Source organism: Andrena cerasifolii, chromosome 6, assembly GCF_050908995.1.
Source record: "Andrena cerasifolii isolate SP2316 chromosome 6, iyAndCera1_principal, whole genome shotgun sequence".
Lineage (NCBI taxonomy): Eukaryota > Metazoa > Arthropoda > Insecta > Hymenoptera > Andrenidae > Andrena > Andrena cerasifolii.
The window spans coordinates 14,838,173-14,859,059 of NC_135123.1; positions in this window are offsets into that span (position 1 = coordinate 14,838,173).

Sequence of the window (20,887 nt, forward strand, 5' to 3'; positions counted from 1 at the left end):
TCCGCGAGGGTTATTAAGGCGCAATTCTTTAAATATTGATTTGAAAGTAGGTTGGAGTGGGCCGAAGCGTAAGGCGGATGGCGGAGAGGAGAACGGGAGTGGTGGTTAGACGAACGGTCCAGATGAGATGAGAAGGCAGACGGGAAGGGAAGATCGTCTATTATATATGATGGGCGCGGTCGCACTCTATGGATTTTTTTCCCCCATTAGAAATGCGGCCGATTTGCCGGGCATAAATTTTTAATTATCAGCCGGTTTAAAAGTTTAATGGAAGGGCGTCGTTTTATTATTCAGCCCTTATATTGAAAATTTTGCGAACGCGATACTCGCTGAATTCCGGAAGCAGCAAGTGTACCCGGGCCTACGAATTCTTATTTCGTACACGTTAGAAGGGAAGAAACCTTCGAATGATCGTGTTCAGGATTTCCACATCAATCATTGTAGAATATTTAACGGTTATTCCTCGAGCAGCATACAAATTCAAATGCATGTCAAGAGTCACGTGTGCCCTCTCCAACTCTAGACGCGATCGAGACCCGCTTCGATTAGTTCAGCACCAGCTTAACATGCAAATATTATTTCAATTTAATGGATCGATATCTTGAACGTGTCACTATCTAAGAGAATAGTATGGTGTACTATAAATCATGACCCACCAACGAGTGTATTTAAATTGAAGTTAAACTGTAGCTCTGTGCGTCTTCTACCCTCAGGATAACATTATGTTACGTAGCTTATGATTTGTTTCTCTTGCCCGTTGCATTCGCTGCGTTTAAGCTTGAACCGAAGCATTCAGGTCGCCAGGCTCTCAGTACCCACGAATGCGGCCATGTTTTCGAAGGAGTCCAAGAATGTCGCGCTGCCTCTGTTTTCCCTTTAACGCGTCCACCACCTCCATCAGCACCACCCTCGCAGAGTTTCGTTCCTCCGTCGAGCTGTAAAACCCCGCAACTTTCGCACTACCCGCACCACCGTGCCTCTTTTTTTTCAGCCTGAAAAGCTAGGGGGTGAGAGAGAGGGAAAGTCAGGGGACCCCTATGGATTTTTTTCAGTACCGCGAGTCGCCCCCTGCCCCGTCCACCCTCCTTACGGTGTTTGCCCCTCTATGCCTTGTCAGGACCGGTCCACGATGTTTTAAGGGCTCCGGCGACCCCTGCTAGAGGTTCTAAAAAAATTCAACCCCCAATTTGTAGGGTTGGCGGCTTGTTTAATTGCGATATCCAGTACCTTCTCGCGATTCATCTTTTTTTTTCTCTCCCTCTGCCAGGGGGTTTCCTCGTCCACTCTCTCCTTCCTCCGCTCTGCGGTTTTTCACTTCTGTCTCTCGTGATTTTCGAGGCGTCGAGGTGGCTCATAAGGGCTCGTTGCTCGTTAATCTTCCACTTCTTTTTTTTTTCTTACCGCGCGCTACCGAAGCTGCCCGGGAATAATAATGAGACTAATCCGTCCGACACACCCTTTATATTAATTCCTTGCACGGACCGTTTCTCGAGTCAACCACTTGAAAGTCTTACCGATACGAATTGTATTCCGTCGACGGTGATCGCGTAACAAGGGGTGCGGATTAATGAGTCGCTGAAAATACGACGCTCGAGTCTTTTAGCGCGGCCTGTGACGCTTCGGGCAGAAATATTCTGCAATGGCAGATATTTTAAATAATACGCTACGCTTCAGACGAGCGTCCTATTTCTATACAACATTTTAGGATACAAGTGACGAGATTTCCAGTATTCTTTTAAAATAAGTGTACCGCATGTAACGTATATTATTGCTGGATGATAAAAACATTACAAAGCATCGTTCACAATGCATTATTCAATGTAGATTTTATTCCAACGTTTCCATAAATCAAAAGTACTTAGAGAAAAAGTTGGTCACGTTGGGCAAAAAAAAAAAAAATAATAACACGCTCAGTGCCTACGCATTAGCCCCCACGAGGCATACTAACGCACGAACATAATGCGGAGTTTACAGTCCCGGCGCGCCACCCCTTTTGCCACGCTGTGGGATACTATGCACCCCTGTAACCAGTCTAATTGCGATATCGTCTTTTTTCACTCCCGTTTTTTTTTTCTAGCCACTGGAATCGTCTCTCTCCACGCCGCTTCGGGTCCGCCGTTTTTTGCCCGTTATTTTCCTGCCACCCGGTAATTATGTGGGCGCGGTGGACCAAACAAGGGAAGGAGCGCACCGCGATGGTGAAGAAAAAAAGTCGCTTTGCATATTTAAATCCCGCGGGGAGGGACAGAGAGAAATGGGCGCGGGAGCGAGAGCGCGAAAGGGGTTGCTCCCGAGTTATCCGCCGCGTGGAAGAGAGAAAAAGATCGGCGTAAGGGCGCGTGCGCCAGGACAATGGGTCGTGTTTGCACATCCGAAAATTGGCCGGCGCGGAGAAACAGGCGGCTGTCTCTCGGCATGAGACGGGGGAAAAAAAAAACACTGGGACATGCAGAAAGGAATGGGGGGAGAGGGTCTAATCGAAGGACACGCGCTAAATATCCTTAACCCCGTTACGCTGCTGTGCACTGCAAGGGGTTTCTTGAATTCCTACGATATAATTATGTATGAATTATGACGTGTGCAGGAACAAGTCAGTCTGAATGTGGCACAGTTAAGTGTCGCCTAGGAGTGCCCACTGAATATAATTTGGAACCAGAAGGGTGCTAAAAGGAAGAACACGATGCTTGTATTGGGGAATTTTAATCGTAAGTGTCAGTTTTTGAAGGAGAGGTTTGAAACTGATAGTGCAACTATTTAAATACGCAGTATTAGCAGGCAACACGGTAACAGTGTTATTATCAAACAGAAGTTTCATCGAAACACAAATTCAGTAGCTTAGAACCTGTGTAACAGATATGTGTCCTTCTCAAGTATTTTTAAAATTTACTGCGCGTTGTCCAACGTCCCAAGCTCACCCCTGAAACCGAAGTGCACCTTTCCTAATTGTTTTCGAAATTAATCGTGACGGGAAACAATCGAGCATTCTTTCCCACCCAGGTGCCCCGATACAATCGTGCATCACTCGCATCGACGTCCCGTTCAGGATACGCGAACGTAGCCGGGCATCGATCGTCGGGATTAGTCGGATCCAATTTTCTGCGGACGATAAATTAGAATTTATGAAATGAGCGTGGAAGGCAACGCGCGAGTCCTTGGAGGGTGAAACCTTACGAGGGAGGTCCACGTCCACCTCCAGCCATGGAACCTGATGACGATCCTCCCCACCCCCGTTGTATATAAAAAAAAGGCGCACCCCCTCGCAACACCGGAACTAATAGTTTCTTCCTCCTCTTTCTCTCATGCGCTACCCCCCGGCGTTTCACGGGATAGCGTCTCTCCGATCATGAAAATTGTTCATTTCCACGAGATAGCATCGTTCCAGGACAATATTTCCGCCATTGCCACGTGCGGTTCCACTATTTATACGGATAATGTAGAAAAATATTGTGCATTTGTCGGTGCGAATACTTCAGCATCGATCTTTACCTACTTCATGATCAATTTTTACAGTTCCAGGGTTATGAATTCTGTGCAACTGGGGTGCGCGTCTTATCTGAATGTTTAATGAGGTTAAATAAGTTTTAAGTTGATATTGAAAAAAATTTATTACTTACTTAATAGTGAGTAATAAAATAAAAGTGTTGTTGAATGTCTCGTGTATACCAGTAAATTTATTTCTTTTACCAATTTCTAATGGTAATTTTTCAATGATAAGTATCATAATTATTCACTGATTGGTGGAGTAATTAGATAAGTAATGTTAATTTAGATTATAGCGTCGTTTTAATTATTATTTTCAGCTGGTTTCTAGGTAAGGACGCGCTGCTGAACGCTGGTATTCAGTGAAATGGTTCGAACCGTTCGATAGAGATCGAGGACCGACAGATGTTTCCCATTTTTTTCACATTCTTTTCTCTGTCGCCGGAACGCCGTTATTTTCGCAAAAAAAATTCCCGAAACCGATCGGCTGCTTCGCGCGCACACGATCACGTCCCGTTCCACATACGGATGTCTCATTGAACCGATCGTTTTCTTTCAGGGGTGTTCTCCCCTTTCGCAAAAGGTTAGAACCGTGTTTCCGGCATACTCGAACTGGGTATTCAATAAATTAATTTGGCAAGTAGGTCTGGGAATACACAAAATTAAATCACTGCTGCGGAAGTATTTCCTAGACATGAATTACAGAAATGTATAGCTTCAAAATTACGTGCAACTTTACGCACTTAAGTTCCTTGCAAAGATTTTAGTATCATGTACTGCATGTTCTATGCAATTCGATGGATTGAAGGAATAAAGCGAAAATAACGATCACAAGTTGTAGGAAGGCTGTGAAAATCAATGCAAAGATATTTGTGGACGAACGACTAAACTTCTCTCGAAAATTCCGAGTAGTCATATTTTTCGATTGTCCAGCTGGGAACATACGGATTACGATTGCCTGATACCTACGTAAACCCTGGAACTCGAGTGCGATCACCGTGATCGCTAATTTTTTTCCACCGAAGATTATACGGATGGTGGTCATTTTCTGGCGAGCCGGTCGTGTAATCCTATCGAGATACACTTGGATATAGGACTTTTTCCTCGAGAAAAAATCCTGAAAATCCCATAATCCCGGATGGACAGAAATAACGAGTGTTTGATGACGGCCAGTGTGGGGCCTCGTGAAACCACCCAGCGGCTCGTAAATTCTGAGGGGGTAGCAACGTGAGAATAAAAAAAACGTAGGGCACGCGCTTCTCGGGGGTACCGTTGCATACCTCACAATCGCAGAAAAGAACTGGGCCTCGGTTCCGCGGTTAAAAAATATCTTACCGTGTCGATTATACACTCTGCAAAAACATGCATGATCATTAATGCACTGAGTGACATTCCTATTTCCTTCAATCTGAATACTTTAATTACGACGAACTTTGAAAAATTTATTATTCCCCATCTATCTATTTTAAAAAGTAATATGTACATTGAACACATAGTTCGAGTATTGCTTCGAAGATTCCCTCGATAACTTCAAAATCGAATATTACTTGTTTAGTTCTTATTCCTGTTTCATTATTCTCCTTAAGATCAATAAATTATGTTTTCAAAGCAGGAACTAGAAATAGTATGTATACGTTTATTACATATTAATTTGAAGAATTCATGTGAAATATAAGTATTTTAAATATTATAGAGTCGAATTAATTATTTTATGTTGGGAGAAGTTTTCAGTAAAGAATTTATCCTATCGTTAAATAATTTCATCGAACGCTGCAGCGATACGGGTAGGTCTGAAAATTTCGTGAACACCTCGAAGCTCTCGCTACCCAGGTTGGGTAGGTGAGTGACCCCCTTCGGTTTTTATACAAGGGTTTTCCTGAGAGGGGAGCGTTTTTTTTATTTCGGGGGCACCCGTGCCTGGGGTGGAGATCTTTTTTTATAGACCAGCATCTGTACCCCTGCAGCTAGGAAAGCAAAATTTTTCAGGCAGTCAGTCACTCACCTGGCTCACTTCGGTGCGGTGAGCGTTTGGAAAATTTCATCCCGGCTCCGATCGTCCTATTCTATATTTTCTCCGCGTCGATTACTAAAAAGTTTTCCAGCTCATGATATAACGCTGGAATACCAGTTGTACAGTGTTAAAAGTGTCGTGAAATGAGAAGCAAGAGTAGTGGTGTTTGTTATAAAATAATTGTTATAATGGTGTGTATTCATTCAGCAGACCAAGATTTGGTTTGTATGATTTTTTTCCTATTTCCGATCTCATTGAACACTTAACTTTTGAAGTCTGGTTTCAAAATATCATTGTGTAGAATAATTACAACGCGTAGTTCTCGTCGTTCCAACTAGCGGGAGAGATTTTAAGGGACAATTTATTATCCATGGCATTTTCCTTTTTGATTCGTCAACTATTACCTTTCAACTTCCGATTATTCCTTTCACATTTCTCTAAACTCGCATATTTCCTTCCCATAAGCATTAATCCATAATGGTGTACGAAAGGGGGCAGGAATGCTCTTCAATAAATGCCAAAAATTCAATACCGTTCGGCTAATGGCATTCGCGGGAAATATTCAGGAAGAATGTGTAATTTCCATAGACGTCAGGCTAGCTGAAACGAAATGCAGGATTAGGGCCAAGAGAATCAGAGATTCGACTTCGCGCTGCCTACCCTCCGCCTTTCTGTCCTTTCATTAAAAAGAAAATGCTTTTTTCCTCTCTCCACGGTCTCCCGAGATTAAAACATTCGCGAACGAGTCGTGAACTCGTTTGTCGTTTATACTGCCCCTCCCCCGGTGCCCCCCACGTTAATTTTCCTTTCTCCTCGCCCCCGCTTACCGTCTCTTTCAAGGACATATCTTCCTCGCGACAAGATGAGACAGATAACGAAGCGGGCTCATCATGGAACTAATTTTCCGTAATTTCTCAAAAACCGTGCTGGCGGAGGTGGAGGTGGAAGGGAAAGAAAAGGGAAGAGAGCAAGGAGCCAGCTTTTCTGGACATTACCCTCTGCGAGACTCATCCCCTTCCTCTCCCTCCCGCGATACGCTCTCGGAGACTTGCTGGCACGTCGACGTGGCCTCCGAAAGAGAAAGATGAGGGAGGGAAGAAAGGTAAACACGGAGGAGAAAGAAGTGGCGGAGCAAGGAGGCAGCGAGGGGGTGGAAGGGGGCCAGAGAAAAGAAAAATAATCTCTTATATACGACGCCCACGGTGTAATGGAGGGTATTTCGCACTGCAAAACACCCGGGCCACCCCCTTGCCGAACCCTCTCCTTCTCGCTGCTCATCCCAACCCGCGCCACGACGTTGAAAATAATATCTATCTCCTGCGAGCAGCGAGCGAGAACCCCGAAGGAGAGGAACCAGCTGAGAATGGAAGGAGGGAGAGTGCAACCGTGAGGGGAGAGAGAAATGTGTATATACTTGTATATACATGCCTGATATATCCGCGTTATATCCTCCAGGAGGAAATGCAATTTCTGGGATATCCCCGATGATCATGGAATCAAGACTATTTCATTAAGCTGATGGTAATTGGAGCACGCGCGTTGCTCTCGGTGGGCGCAACGCGTTTGGAATGTTCGCAGGAATAACCGAGTCAATGACGTGGGCTTTTTGCAAGTATTAGTAATTGCATTTAAGAGTAAGCTCCACGGTGAAATGAAAATTAATGTACCGCTGTTATTGAGTACTGCGGGACGTTGAAGCTAAAAGTGAAGTTACTGAAGTAGCTCGAGGCATTCATACATCATTTGTGGGAGACGGTGTGGGTGAACGTGTGACGTAAGAGTGGTTTGGAGAGATTGAAAATGTAGGTGAATGCCTTGAACATCCGCCACGCGAAAGGTGGTAGGGCCACAGATGGCAGATAGTAGAGGTCTGCAGTTTGCTACTTTCGGTTTACAAAAACGAGTCTCTTCGTCATATTTGAGAATTCTAAGGGAAATGTATCGTGGAAAAATCAACCTGATCCATGCAGTTCGAAGTTCAATCTGCACCAGTTGACTAAATGATACCAACACCTTTGTGTGCTACGCAAGTTTAGCAGACTAGCGGACACAAACTGCACTTGCCAAAAGGCAACCTGCAGAGATACACTGAAGTTCTGAACAAAAAAATTCCAATCTTGGATGGGGAGCCTTCAGTTCATCTGCCTATTCCTTGGGACTGCCTTCATTATTATTTCAATCTGTTTCGCGAATACAGAATGATTCAACGAATTTACCACCTCGAGGGTTAGAAGCATGTAAAAAGTGAGATTCTGAAATTGTTTAATTACCATCGAATTAAGCCGAACAGTTCAGTGAAGTAATATTACACATTTGCTCTTTCTGACACCCTCGCTTCTTTCTCCCATTATTAAAACGAAGCGTATACAAACTTACTCCTAACGAGACACGTGATTTCCAAGTGCAGTCGCTTTTAATTCGCGACAAGTGTCCTTAAAGCTGTGCGAACGTTAAAAATCTCTCCTGTGGCACGGATTTTGGTTCTGCGGGAGAAGAATCTTGCCCGGGGCTCGTTTAGTGTAACTCGATGAATCTATGAATGCGATATAATCGCGATTGCGCGAATATTTATGAGCTATTGATTTCAGAGCGGGCCTCGTGAATTATTTTGTCTGGAAGTCTTAAGCACATACGCCTCGCGGTCGGAAAAAGTCCGAAACGCCGAGAAAGGGAGAGAGGAGAAAGCAGATTGTCACGGGGAAATAATAGATCTCAAGCGGGGCACAAAAACAGGAATAATAGGCGCAAGTTTCGAAGAGATAAATCAAGCGGAATCGTATAACGATAAATAAAAGTAAATAACGGTGGTGATTCATAATTAAGGAGCCGAAGAACCGATCGGCGGCGAAAGGAATAAAACGAGGTAACCAACGAAAAGAGGAAAGAGGCCGCAGTATTTTTTCTGGCATCCAAACATTGTACTGTTCGTGCATTATAAGTGAATAATCGGGAGCATTTGTAAAATGAAATTAAAATTTCTTAATACAATGTTGAAGCTACTCCATGCATCTACAGATCTGCAATTAACTTGCATTGTATACTTGTCAGGGAATAAAGCAGAATAATTTTGAATGTGAAATACGAAGAATGTAAAATTGAAAAAAAGAATTGAAGGATACTTTTTGAATAATTATGATTCTTCGGGAGGAGGGAATCGAGTTTAAATTCCACCATAAATCACTAAACGAATATCACCGTAAGAAGCGTACCTAAAATTACTGTCTTCTGGGTTGCAAAGACTCAAAGTATATTCATGAACGATAACGAACAAGATGCTACTTTAAGGAATGTTTGAAAAGAAAAGATTACTGCGTGCAGCCTCTCGGTTATGAGGGAAATCTTTCTTCGAGTGCTCGAAATATATTCATGTCTGGAATCGAGTCCCGCAGCAGCAATTATCCTGAAAAGCTCCGCCGACTTTGCATTCGCATGAGGGAATACCTGGTAGCGAAGCGAAAGAATGAGCGGGGAGAAAGGAAGGCAAATAGGATCGTAAAGAAGAAAAGAAGGAGAGGGGACATTAGAAACCTTGGAGCAGAGCGTGCTTTGTAGCGATGACCAGTAACAGAGAATCCTTGATTTTCGTTAAAGCACGACTTGGTTTCGCTAACAAGATGATAGAATTCCAGCTGCTATCTACGCGCGTTTAATTAAAAATCCGAGGTAATAAAGTGACGCGAACGGGACTGCGAAATAAGCGGGATCGATACTAGAGTTAACGTCTTCGAGGAGTGCCCAGGAAATAAACTTCCCTCTCGAAGGCGCTTTAGATACGCCAGTATCCACCGTAGCAATTATCTCAAGAAGCTCCATTGATTTTGCATTCGCATGAGGGAATACCTGAACCCTCGGACGGGGTTGGAGAAGGAGTAGAAAGGAGGAAGAGAAGCACGAGGAGGAGGAAGAAGAAGAAGAAGAGGAGGAAGACGGCGGGAAAGAAAGGGAATCTTGGAAAAGGATGCACTTTGCAGTGGCGACGGAGTATAAGCGGGTTCCATTTTGTCCTGGGGGTCCTTAAGCGCCTCCACGCTCACCAACACACCATCGTCCATGGTGCACACATTCATTAGGAGCTGGCACGTATGCACGCTGCCGTGGCACACACCACTGCACACCTTTCTTCTCCCTTTTTCTCCTCCCTTACCCTCGCCGCGTCTCTGTCTTCCCACTCTGCTCTGTCTCGTTTCCTTCTCTCTGCCTGTTTCTACATGTGAACCTTGAGGGTTCGTCGGAAGGGATGCTGGATGGTGCGCAGGCGCAACTCGCGAGATATTGATAAAAATACGCGAAGGTCCATCCCCACCCACACACCCCCGTCGAGCCAGCCCCATCGGAGGGAACTAAGGAGATATTCTGACGTCGAGGGCCACCCCTTCCCTCCGCCGCTTTTCAGCCGAGTCCTGCATTACGACATTAACATAATTATTAATATTTTCTTGCATTCTTGTATTCCCTTTTTCTTCAGAATCCCCGGTCTCCTTGTATTCCTGCACTTTAACGGGTCATATCTCTTCTTCAAGATAGTAATGTATCATTCATTCAACTGTAGCCCAGAGAATTTTGCTAAACCCGTCCTCGTGCGTGAACCTTACAATTTCGCGAAGTTGAATCGCTACGGAGTCGATTTATTTCATTTCTGGGGTTAGAAAGTGTTGTCTTTTAATGTTTCGTCATATATTATGCTAATGGTGTTTGCATTGTGTGATTTTGGATTATTTTTCCATTTGAATGCGTGCACTGTCAGAGATCAGACTTTTCTAGAATTTCATTTCTCCTCTGCGTTGCTTAAACTGCTTTTATACCATTTTCGTCTTTACGATGTAGCTAAATTGTATAATTTCGCACAATAACAGGATCTTGAACATGTAACGCGAAGCGGTTATAGTAAATGGTACCTCTTGAGCAACATGTTTCTTTAAATATTTCTGAAAGCTTATGTAAAGTGCAATAAATGCGCACAAAGAATAAACAATTTTCCTCCCTGTGTAATATCATTATCGACGTACGCTGTAAATTACCCAGCCAATCAATTACTTTTTCATCTACATATTTTGAAAGGAAAGGAAAATATTAAAGCTTCCCCCTTGAAATTTATTGCTAAGCCACTTTTTATTTTCATTATCCTCTACTTTCGGGCAGTTTCATTACCAAGGATCCCCATTTTCAAATTCACGACGGCTTGATTTGCATATTTATGAGTTCAGCTCGCGTTGCCAAAAAGTGTCAAGCGACCTACATTAAATTTATCGATTAAAAATGAAGCTTGTGGGAAGGAGAAGGGAAACGACTTGGTAGATCGAGAAAGTTAGATGATTAAAAAGTAGTCCAGCAAAGGGGGAGCACACGCACACACGCGAGCGATTTCTTCTCCTCGCAATCAAAGAACCTATCGCCTTCCTTGATTTTTCACTAAGTTTTTAAGAAGCGTTTCCATCGTATTTCCCTACCTCTATCGCGGTAGATCGCTCGCAGGCCAAGTGGAAACAGTGAGATCGCTGCGGGCCTCGCAATTAAAACGTTCTGGTTCAAGTGTTTCCCTTTGAGGATGCCAGGGAATCCCGAAGGAAGGCCGGAGGGGGGCGGAAAGGTCAGAGAAGGAGGTCGATCAAAGGGGATTATTTCATTAAATCGACTAATCATTCGCATGGCCTACCGGAACAGAGGATTCTCGATAGATTAGTATGGGCGAACGCTTAAAAACCGATGATCGATATTACGTATTTTAACTTGCTCGATATTCACAGGCATAGCTTAAAATGTACCATTCTCACAGTCTTCATTACTACTAATACGAACAACATTCATAGCTCTGGGAAACTCTAACAGTTACTAGATTTGGTTTAACTATTGCGACAGAGCACACTTTAGCAACATTTGGAAGACATAAATAGATAGAAGGGTCATTATAACAACACCTTATCCCATTTCACCCCAGCTTGCAAAATCTTGTTTGAAGCTGCCCCCATATATGACACACCACGCTTTTGGCAGTCCGCAAGTATCGAGCTTTCGACCGAACACGTCTAATCCTCGATCCTGGGAGGCCACGGAAAGGGGTGCCGGCGGAGGGGTTGTGGGTGGCGTTCAGGCGAAATTATATTTTTTGTCGTCAGGACACGTTCCCGGCGTCCAGGACACTCGCATCCCGAGGGTATTTAAAGACTCTCCTCGTCCTTCGCTCGCGAGGCAAGGTGGGAGAGGAACGCCAGGGCGGCTCCTAAGGCAGTAATCCTTCGAGCTCTCACGCACGAGTATTAGTCTCCTCTATAAGATGAGCACACCAACGGGAATCGCGGCGACCGTGTGCGTGGCACGTACACGGGCTGTTTGGCCACGGGCGCACACGTACACGCGGGAGAAACCGAAAACCGCGATCAAGTAGGATTACTTCGGAGCAATATGCTCCCTCTCTCTTTTTCTTTTCCGCAGTTGACCCTCCTACTTCGTCGCCGAAGACACCCCCGAGTGGACACGGCTCTGGCCACGTGTGTGCACGCGGAATATACAGGCGCAACCCTCTATCTTTCGGGCAATGCCCGTTATCTAGAGGACCAGCCTGAAATGAGGGCTTGCTCGGTGTATCGGTGCCCCGCTGTTACGTTTCGCCGTTAAATGCTAACCGTGACGCGTTAGTAAAGCGTGAGTAAAGCGTCGGGATAAGCCCGTCCCGGGGCTACTATTCCTTGCAGCTGGTTTCACTGCTGCATTTTAGTTGAAGTATCGATTGGTATTGATGGCAACTATTTGCAATCCGACTGTTAACAGTATCAATAACAGGAGTCATTGCTCATTGGAAATTTTAAGGAATTTCGTTTGACTGAATTCTTCGGTTGATGGTACTTCTCACGTGATTGATAGTAGAGAAAGTGCTCTAAATATGGGCTACCACTTTTATTTTAGGATTTTTGCAACACCTGTTGAAGGTTTTTATAATCCAAGACTTGAATCTATATGTTCAATATGTTTACTTTATGATACGGAGTTGAAGTAAGGTGAAAAAAATAATGTTCGTTTCAAATTATATATTTAAAACAACAGTACGAATCTTCAGTTTTGAAAGTGGGGTCTAAATATGGGCTACTATTAAAATAATCTAAAAGAACAGTGAAGAACTGTCTAGTAGTCACTTTTCAACGCCTGCACAGGCATGGTGTGCCCACATATAACACTGAAGACACTTCACCAAAAGTTCTCCCTCTGTGTCTTTAGAGAAAAGTCTTCTGCACAACCTGTAACTCGTATCCTCGTCGATTTTTCTATTTGCTTAATTCCTACCTCAAATAATTTTTAAAAATTGATTTAAAATTGAAATAATTGTCATAAATTTATACGTCATTTTTTAATTATGTGGTGCATGTTATGAATTAATTTCACTTTGTTCTTTCCGTCTTTATATAATTAAAACCCTTAAAAACTAGAATCGAATAACAAAGTAAATTTAAAAGCAGTAGATTTACGTGTTTTCCCCTGTTTCATAATGGGGACATAATTTATGGAACAGCGTTACAGGTGCGGAAATACTGTTTCATAATAGGTACATACGAGTCCTATTAGTATTTTGTTAATAAAATTAATTTTATACATTAGATTAAGTTATAAAAAGTCATTTTTATTTCTAAAAGAACTGACCTTTTATATAGTTAAAAGATTTTTAACATTTTGTAAATTTATTAACTCGAATTTGATGAAAATTCTAATCTTTCCGAAATTTCGTTCCATAATAGGTACTTTTACCTTAAGTTTCAACGTTGCTGAAGTCGTCTTCAGCTTGGTAGCTCGCATTTAGACCACTTGCTAATGGACGCTTAGAGCGGTAAAAGTCAGTACTACGCGGTGCTGTTCATTACAAAAATTATGCGGAAACAAGCTTACAATGTCAACAATATACTGCTCATAGCAAATTAACTTTAAGTTCACCTGATTATTAAAAAAAAAAAATAAAACTTTCAGATTCGTTCGTTCGTTCTTTTCAGACGTTATGCAACACAACGTGTTAACCAAACAAATGTAAGCCATTATCTGTTTCCCACAGCTCTTTTTCTTTCTCAGTCGTACATTTACACCTTTGCCGATGGAGTGAAGCGCCCACTATGACCTAATACTTCAACTAGCCCATATTTACACCACTTCTTCTACTTGGAAGAACCAGTGAAAGAACCAAGAATAATTCATCTACGTTGTGTCGAACAGTCTGTCAACGTGTATACCAATTAATTAATTCCAAAAGACGTGCAAGGAGACTGCACCCGTCAGCAACTTGCATCGAGCTTACTTCAAAGCTCACCCCAGAGCCACCGCGACTCTCCGAAGGTACCAAAAAATCACACTGACGGACCACTCGAAGCGTCGCGTTCATTTACCCCCATAAACTCCTTGGTAGGGTTGCTCAGCCTCGGCGAGGAATTTCGAAACGAGCCATGGCTGGGCGGCCGTTGCCGGGAAGTAACGTGAAATCCAAGAGACGTCGAGCAGTCAGCCTTAAAGCGAGTTAAGGATAGTTACACAGTCACCCCGGTGAGGTGCAAGCATAATATTCCCGAGGCGGGCAAAGTAGGTGCCGCGGCGCGATGAGACGACGAGGTGAAACCGGATGAGGGCTGGGGGAGGGGACTGGGGGGTTGGGGTGGCGGTAGAAAAATTCAAAGGGGAAGGAGGAAGAGTGGAAGCGCGAGAAGACGGACGAGACGCGAAAGAAGAGAGCTGGAGAGGAAAGCGCGGAGATAGCGTACGAAGAGAACGGAGTGCCAGGGTAGGGGAGAGACAGGGAGAAAAAGATAGAGTCAGCGGGGAAAGAGTAGAGCGAATGGGGGCGGGGGTGTAACGCGGGGTAAAAGTCCGCGAGCCATTTTTCCCCATATAATTATAAGAGAGGGACTGGGCGTTTCCATGGAAACCGCACACCACCCTCTACCCAACCCCCTCCCTCCTCATACACTCTGCACCCCGTTTACTTATATGCCAGAGGACGCGCATTGGCACATGTGCACGTATGCGTCTGTACGTGTGCGCCGGTGTGCGCGCCCGCTGATGGAGGTGGTAGCCCGGGCCTTTACGTGTGGATCTGCACACGCGTCGCGGCCCTGTATGCGTGCACGTACGTACGGTTCACGGAAGAGGCCGGGAACGGGGCCGCGCAACAGTGTGCGAGAGAGCCTCGCGCTTATGTGGCGCGAGGAGGGTGGAGCGGAGGGTGGGGAGCGAAATTAATGTATTTGTTCTGCGGCCACCCTCGTATGCCCCCGGTAAAGACTCGGTCTCGCGAAAAGGTCTGATGGCGAAACGGATGGCCGAGACAACGGAGCTCCGATCCCGCGTAGAATATCAGGCCGTTATTGCTTTTGTGTGCAAAGGACCTTCTTCTCCCCCGCTCGACGTCGTCGTCCTGTGTTCCTTGACGCCTCTTTCAGCCCCGCGCACCTCCGCGCGTTTCGTTATAAATCGCTCTGGATGATGCATAAAATTCAGTGCCACTATGTACTCTTCGCTTCCCTTATATTTGGTAAGGCTGAGCAGTGATAATCGTGGCAGTTGTATGTACCGTAATTTATAAGGTAACGAGGTTAGGGGTGGATGTACAATACTTCCCTAATCTCGGGATTAGAGTAAGCAATGGATTTTATCTGGGTTTGCTGTCAAGTGTGGAGTCGTTTACTTGTTCTACTTATTAGTGGAATAAGTGTTAGTGGAATGAGATCTTGTTAATCAGCCCATCGCGACGCAGGCTGAATGTGAATTATGCACATACTTCTGTCTACAAATCTGGAGGAATTAGAGGGACGTAATTAGTGGAGAAGTTCGTGACATTATTGGGATATTAAAACTTATGATATAATGAATTAATAATCGTCGAAGACAATGAAGTTGATTTACAAAATAAATAAACTGTCTGTTTCTATTCATGGATCTATTTATTAATTACTTCATTAACCAGAATTGTCTTCAACAATTTTATTTCACCAGTGCTATGCGCAGAAAATGGCGGCAGACCTGCTAGTTGCATAATTTAGATTTAGAAAGGGTCCCGGAATTCGCAGTAACTAGTGCATTGCTCCGAAATGGAGGAAGCTAAGAGGGTGGGGTTCATTCGAACTCCCCTTGGAAAAAAGCTATTTAAATAGGTACGATCCGGAGTGGGTGGGGTTGACTTGATGGTGGGTCGGTTCTCCATGGCTTCATCTCAATGTAAAGCACTCGGCCATACGAATGTGTAATACGGTAGATTTCGACGTATTTTATTAAATAAATAAACGCTGCTGATTAAAAGGAAATACTTTACTGTCAATTTCATAGCAAGTTCTATTATTAGAAAGAAGTTAATAAATCTTTATGATTTCTGCATATTAGTAGCAAGAAGAATTATCAATTAGATAGTAGAAATTAGAACAACTTTATTATACTAATTAGTAAATTAAGTAATAGATTAGCTGTTTAATGCTCACTTGACTTTACTTCTACTGTTAATATCTGGAAAGTTTCACAATGTCTCATCACGAATAGAATAAATTGGGAAGAAAATGAACCACTTTCATCACATGTAAAATAATAATATCGCAGGTTCTCAAATGGTGCCTGTTTTAAGAGATACTTTAATTCATTCACATTTCTTAATAAGTTCTAATAATTATGATACCCACTGTACATTGAACTGAGAATCTAGAAGTACCATCTGCACGACTACTGCAAACATTAAAGCAATGCTTCAAGGATGATCGAATATGGGACAGTGTCAATCCCAAAGTTACCATACGCTGCTATCCAGGCAGAGTTTCAACCCTCGTGTCTCGTTCTCGTGAGAAAAGGCCTAGCGGGGATGCGAAAAAAGAACATCCACGTCTTAAACAGAGGCGCAGGAGATTCCCGTGAATAATTGAGCCGCGTAATTTATTGCAAGGAATGCAGCCGGTGGCTTGCTTTCCCGGGTCCTCAGGGTTCCCCGAATGGAGAGAAGGAAGCGAAAGAAGAAGGGAACAGAGGGTGGCGTAGAGAAGAAGTGGGGTGGTAGGTGAGAGGGGTAGCCCGGTGGAAATTGAATTTCGATCGAACACCGCCACGACGGAGGAGCGAGAGCGTTGAATGGTACAGAAGGAGAAGGCGAAGGAGGACGAGGAGAGTAAGAAGGAGGAGTAGAGGAGGAAGAGGGAGATGGTGTGGTAGGAGGAGTAGAAGGTAGAAGGAGGCTGTAGGACATTACAGGGCATCCTCCGGCCCCGTCACTATGGCGAACAAATGAGCAATTCTCTCAACCCCCGTGTCCTATGATGTCCTGCACGTAGAACCTGGCGATGGGCGTCTTCTGGGTCGATCTCGAGCCATACAAACCCCCCTCGACCCCCTACCTCTTTCCTATGTACCGCCGTCGGGTTACCCTCGAGGTGATCGTAGTTTAAAATTTCTCACACGGAGCCCGGAAACCACCCGCGCCCTTCCACGAAGACAACCAGCTCATCCACCAATCGGTCCAGCCCCGGTTCCAAGGTGACTCCGACCTGCCACCGTTGCTGACGAATTATTTTTCGCTGGTCTCGCTGAGGAGTCGTAGCTCCTCTTAGCCCCGTTACCAGCACGGCTACACCTCTCGGTAATGATAGCCGGGAAGTGGGCAATAGGGGGCAGGCAAATAGAAAAATTTTGAAATGGAAAAGAAGCTATCCGATAGATTGGAAAGCAGAGAAGTCGAGATGATGGTCGTTGACCTCGGGGTTAGGGTATGAATCGGAGGACTTGCCGAGCGACCGATCTCGCTCAATCGCGCTTACACCCCTGGCACGGTAATCTTAAGCTATCTCTGAAATTACTCGCGCATATCTAATAAACTGATTTGCTGCATTGGCGCTGATTGGTCGGCGCGCACCTGGACCATAGAAATGCGTTGCCGCGAGTGGGCGTGCGGCAGACACGTTAATCAGCCCCGAGGAATTCTCAAGGAACGTCGAGTCAGACGAAGGACTGGACGCAGAGAAAAGAAAATGGCCGGCCCGCCATTAATTAATAATAGAACCGAGTGTAGTCGTGGCTGGCAAAGCGAGAAAGAGGACAGAAAAGGGGGAACGAAGGCGAAAGGGAGACGGAAACGGGGGTTGTTCTCTCCTCCGCGATCCTCGTCTCTTCCTCGTTCTCTCCCTCTCTGCCTCTCTCTCCTTCTCTCTCGTTCCAGCTCGAAGGGGGTGAGAGGGTGGCGAGCCGGATAGGTGGTTGGGGGAACGGGGAATGGATTTTATGCCCAGAGCGAGATATATGGCGGCCGCTACGCCCGGGCAAAAATAATATTAATATCGGAAAGGAAAGGAGGGAAAGTTTCGCAGGCTGGCTGGCTGGCTGGCTGGCCCTGCTTTGGGCAGGGGATATCAAGTATAATCATAATAATAAACGCCCGTGCGGGGCGCCATTGCTGGCTCCGCCACCCTCTCCCGATCCACGTCTTCCTCCCAACCCCCCTTTCCCTCTGTCTACGCCACCCTCATCACGCGCGCACGTACACACACCCAGCCAACACATGTATAACGTGCTCTCAAGACTCACGCGCGCGAGTATGAGTAAACCTCTCTCAGGTATTACACAAACGTCTTCTCTCTACTTTTGTGTCTCCTGCTCGCGGCCCCCGCGAGTGTGTGTATCTCGATGCACGCCTGTATCTACGCTGAGCCGACTATACACTCGAGGATTAGATTAGCTTCCACTGGCTTCACTGCAAAGACTTATATCCACGAGGAATAAGCGGCAAACAAAAATGGCTCTTCCGTCGAAAAACTGCGGGGAAAATCGCGTGGAATTTTTCACCGGCGCTGACCCACCCCCCCGCCCTCCCGCCACAGCGCCGCACGACCTGCTGGGAATGTCGCGACGTTAGATTTATACCGGGATCAAAACGCGAAAGCGACGGTGATTGTTGAATCTTTGGGTTCAGATTGGTTCCTCTGTGGCCGCGCGTATTGCTCGAATTTCCGTATTGTCGAAGTGTATATTGATTTACGCTCGGAATTGCTTCTCCCCGCGAAAATAGACGACGCCTTCTACGCTGATATTGGCACGAATTTATCAAAATTTTTCGTTTAACCCCGGTCTCGTATCGAGGATACTCCTGTGAAGGATGCTCCATTTAAACCACGTATTTACATGTGTATGAAATTTGTAAGGGAAGAATGAAATCGTAATCTTTGTCGGGTATGGTGCGCGTTAAGGGGTTATGCCTAGTCAGCTTTCGAAAACGAACGCGATTTTCAAGAATTTTTTGCGGAATATCCACTGTATCTTTTATTACAACTATTCGCTTATTTTAAAAGTACATATATGCAGCAACTCTCAGTATTTTTTTTTTATAGAAAAACATTACAAAATGAACGAATAACAGCCATTCTCGCGAAAGCTGTGTTGATATCGGTGAGCGAGATATTTTGGAAACCACTGTATCCATTGGCTTAAACTTTTGCAGACTTTTTTATACATGAAACCCATTTTATACATGAAAAATGAGTGTTTTTTTTTCTACGAAAATCGATCATTCCCCTTCAACATGCGCCATTTTGTTCCAGATTAATATTTTATAAAACGGAACTATTAACGACTAGATAAACTATTGTACTACCTAAATCTTCTTCGTTTTTTGATTTTAGATAATTCAGTTCCGAATAATGTTGGTCGCCGCGAAACGTGTATCTAAAACCAGCTTCCGGGAAATCAGTTGTAATTTTGCAATAAATAAATACTTTTACACCAAAACATAATATAATAACCAGTTAAAGTGTCCCTCATCTGAACACAAAAACCTTTGCATAAAAATATGCATGTACTTTCTGAAATAAATTCCCAAAGAATCGTTCTTTTTCTGACCTTACTGACTGCGGTAACCCCTTAAAGGATCGCTGACTTGGACCCTTTCCAATTATTTTCGTAAAGCATTTGTATCTTTATAACTGGTAATATCGATAGTACGCAGATTAGGAAGGGTTAATGTTGAACATCCGATGTGCAAAGGAAGATCGCTATACGTGCCTTTCTCTCCCCAGTTTTCCCTAAGTGCAGGGCAAACCGGAATGTTGTTTCTGCGGATGAGAAAATCCATAATCCTTGGGTCTCCTAATTAATCCACATAGCGGATTGATGGACCCTTCTGTTCGAACGAAGACGTCCTTCGACTTTCCTCTAATCCCCCTTCAGCCACCCCCTGTACCTCCCATCCCTCTCGTCATGCATCTGTTTCTCCTTTTCTCTCTTAAGATTCGTGGAAGTTACGATCAGCTCAGATGCATTTATATCGAATTGCAGCCCGGTCGTATATTGGCTCTTCCGAAATGGAGGCTTTTGTCTTGGCGTGCCTCATAAGCGTGGATTTGCCCTTATCCTTGCTGTCTTCTCTCCTCCTCCCTCCCACCCTCTGTGCCGCTCTAGTCATTCTGTGGACCACGCTCGACCACCCCTGAAGTCAACCCCCTACGTCGAGTTGGCAGAAAATGGGAAGGGCGCCACTATCTTCCTCCTGTCTCTTTCTATCTTTCCCTATCGTCGCTTGCTTCGAGGATGCATGTTAACGCGCGCGCGCGCGCGCGTGCACGTGCACACACGCCGGGATACGTTTCTTTCATTATCATACTATTATTTTTTGCACGGCGCCATAAATTGCCTTTTTCCGTAGATTTCCCGTGCTTTATGCGTCCCACTTCTGCCATTAACGTCAGAAGTTACTAAGCCCACCCTCCGAACCACTCGTGCCCACCTATTCCTGACCATTTATTCGGTATACGTGACTTTCCTTGCCAAAAACACATTTCGCCCCGGCCAGTTATTAATGAACGCAGATCCCTCAACATACCCTTCTCTGTTTCTCCCCAGTGTTTTTGTCTTTTTTGTTCCAGAAGTGCCTGGTAATCGAGATCAACTGGGACGTGTTGATTGGCTCGGTCAAACGGCTTATCCATGCTCAAGCAGTGACAAGAGAGACGAAAATGGAGTTCGGTGGCTTGTGTGATGGAGGAATGTTAGAGGTTTTACAAAAAGACACTAGGAAGCTTGCCAGAACTGTGTGAAAGAAGTTATGGAGCAGATTTAATTACGCTAGGAATGTCTTTGTAACTTGTCACTGTAATTACAACCAACGCGATACGTTGATAATTACGGACACGTCAATGATAACTTCACGATCCTCCCATCGTGCCTAATGTGTGGTTCATTATCCCAAATCAATCAGCAGTGCAATAAAAGGAAGCAATCTCCGGGAAGACAAAAAGCGTTAACCCTACAGCAGGAGCCGGAGGAGTTACCACAAAAAGTCCAAGAGCATAACACTTAACATCTCAAAGGAGCTCGTGAAATGATTGAACCGCGCGGTAGATGTACATTGCGGGATCCTCCATCGGCAAATGAAGACGTGGCCTGCATATCTTCCAGAGACAAAAGTGGCCA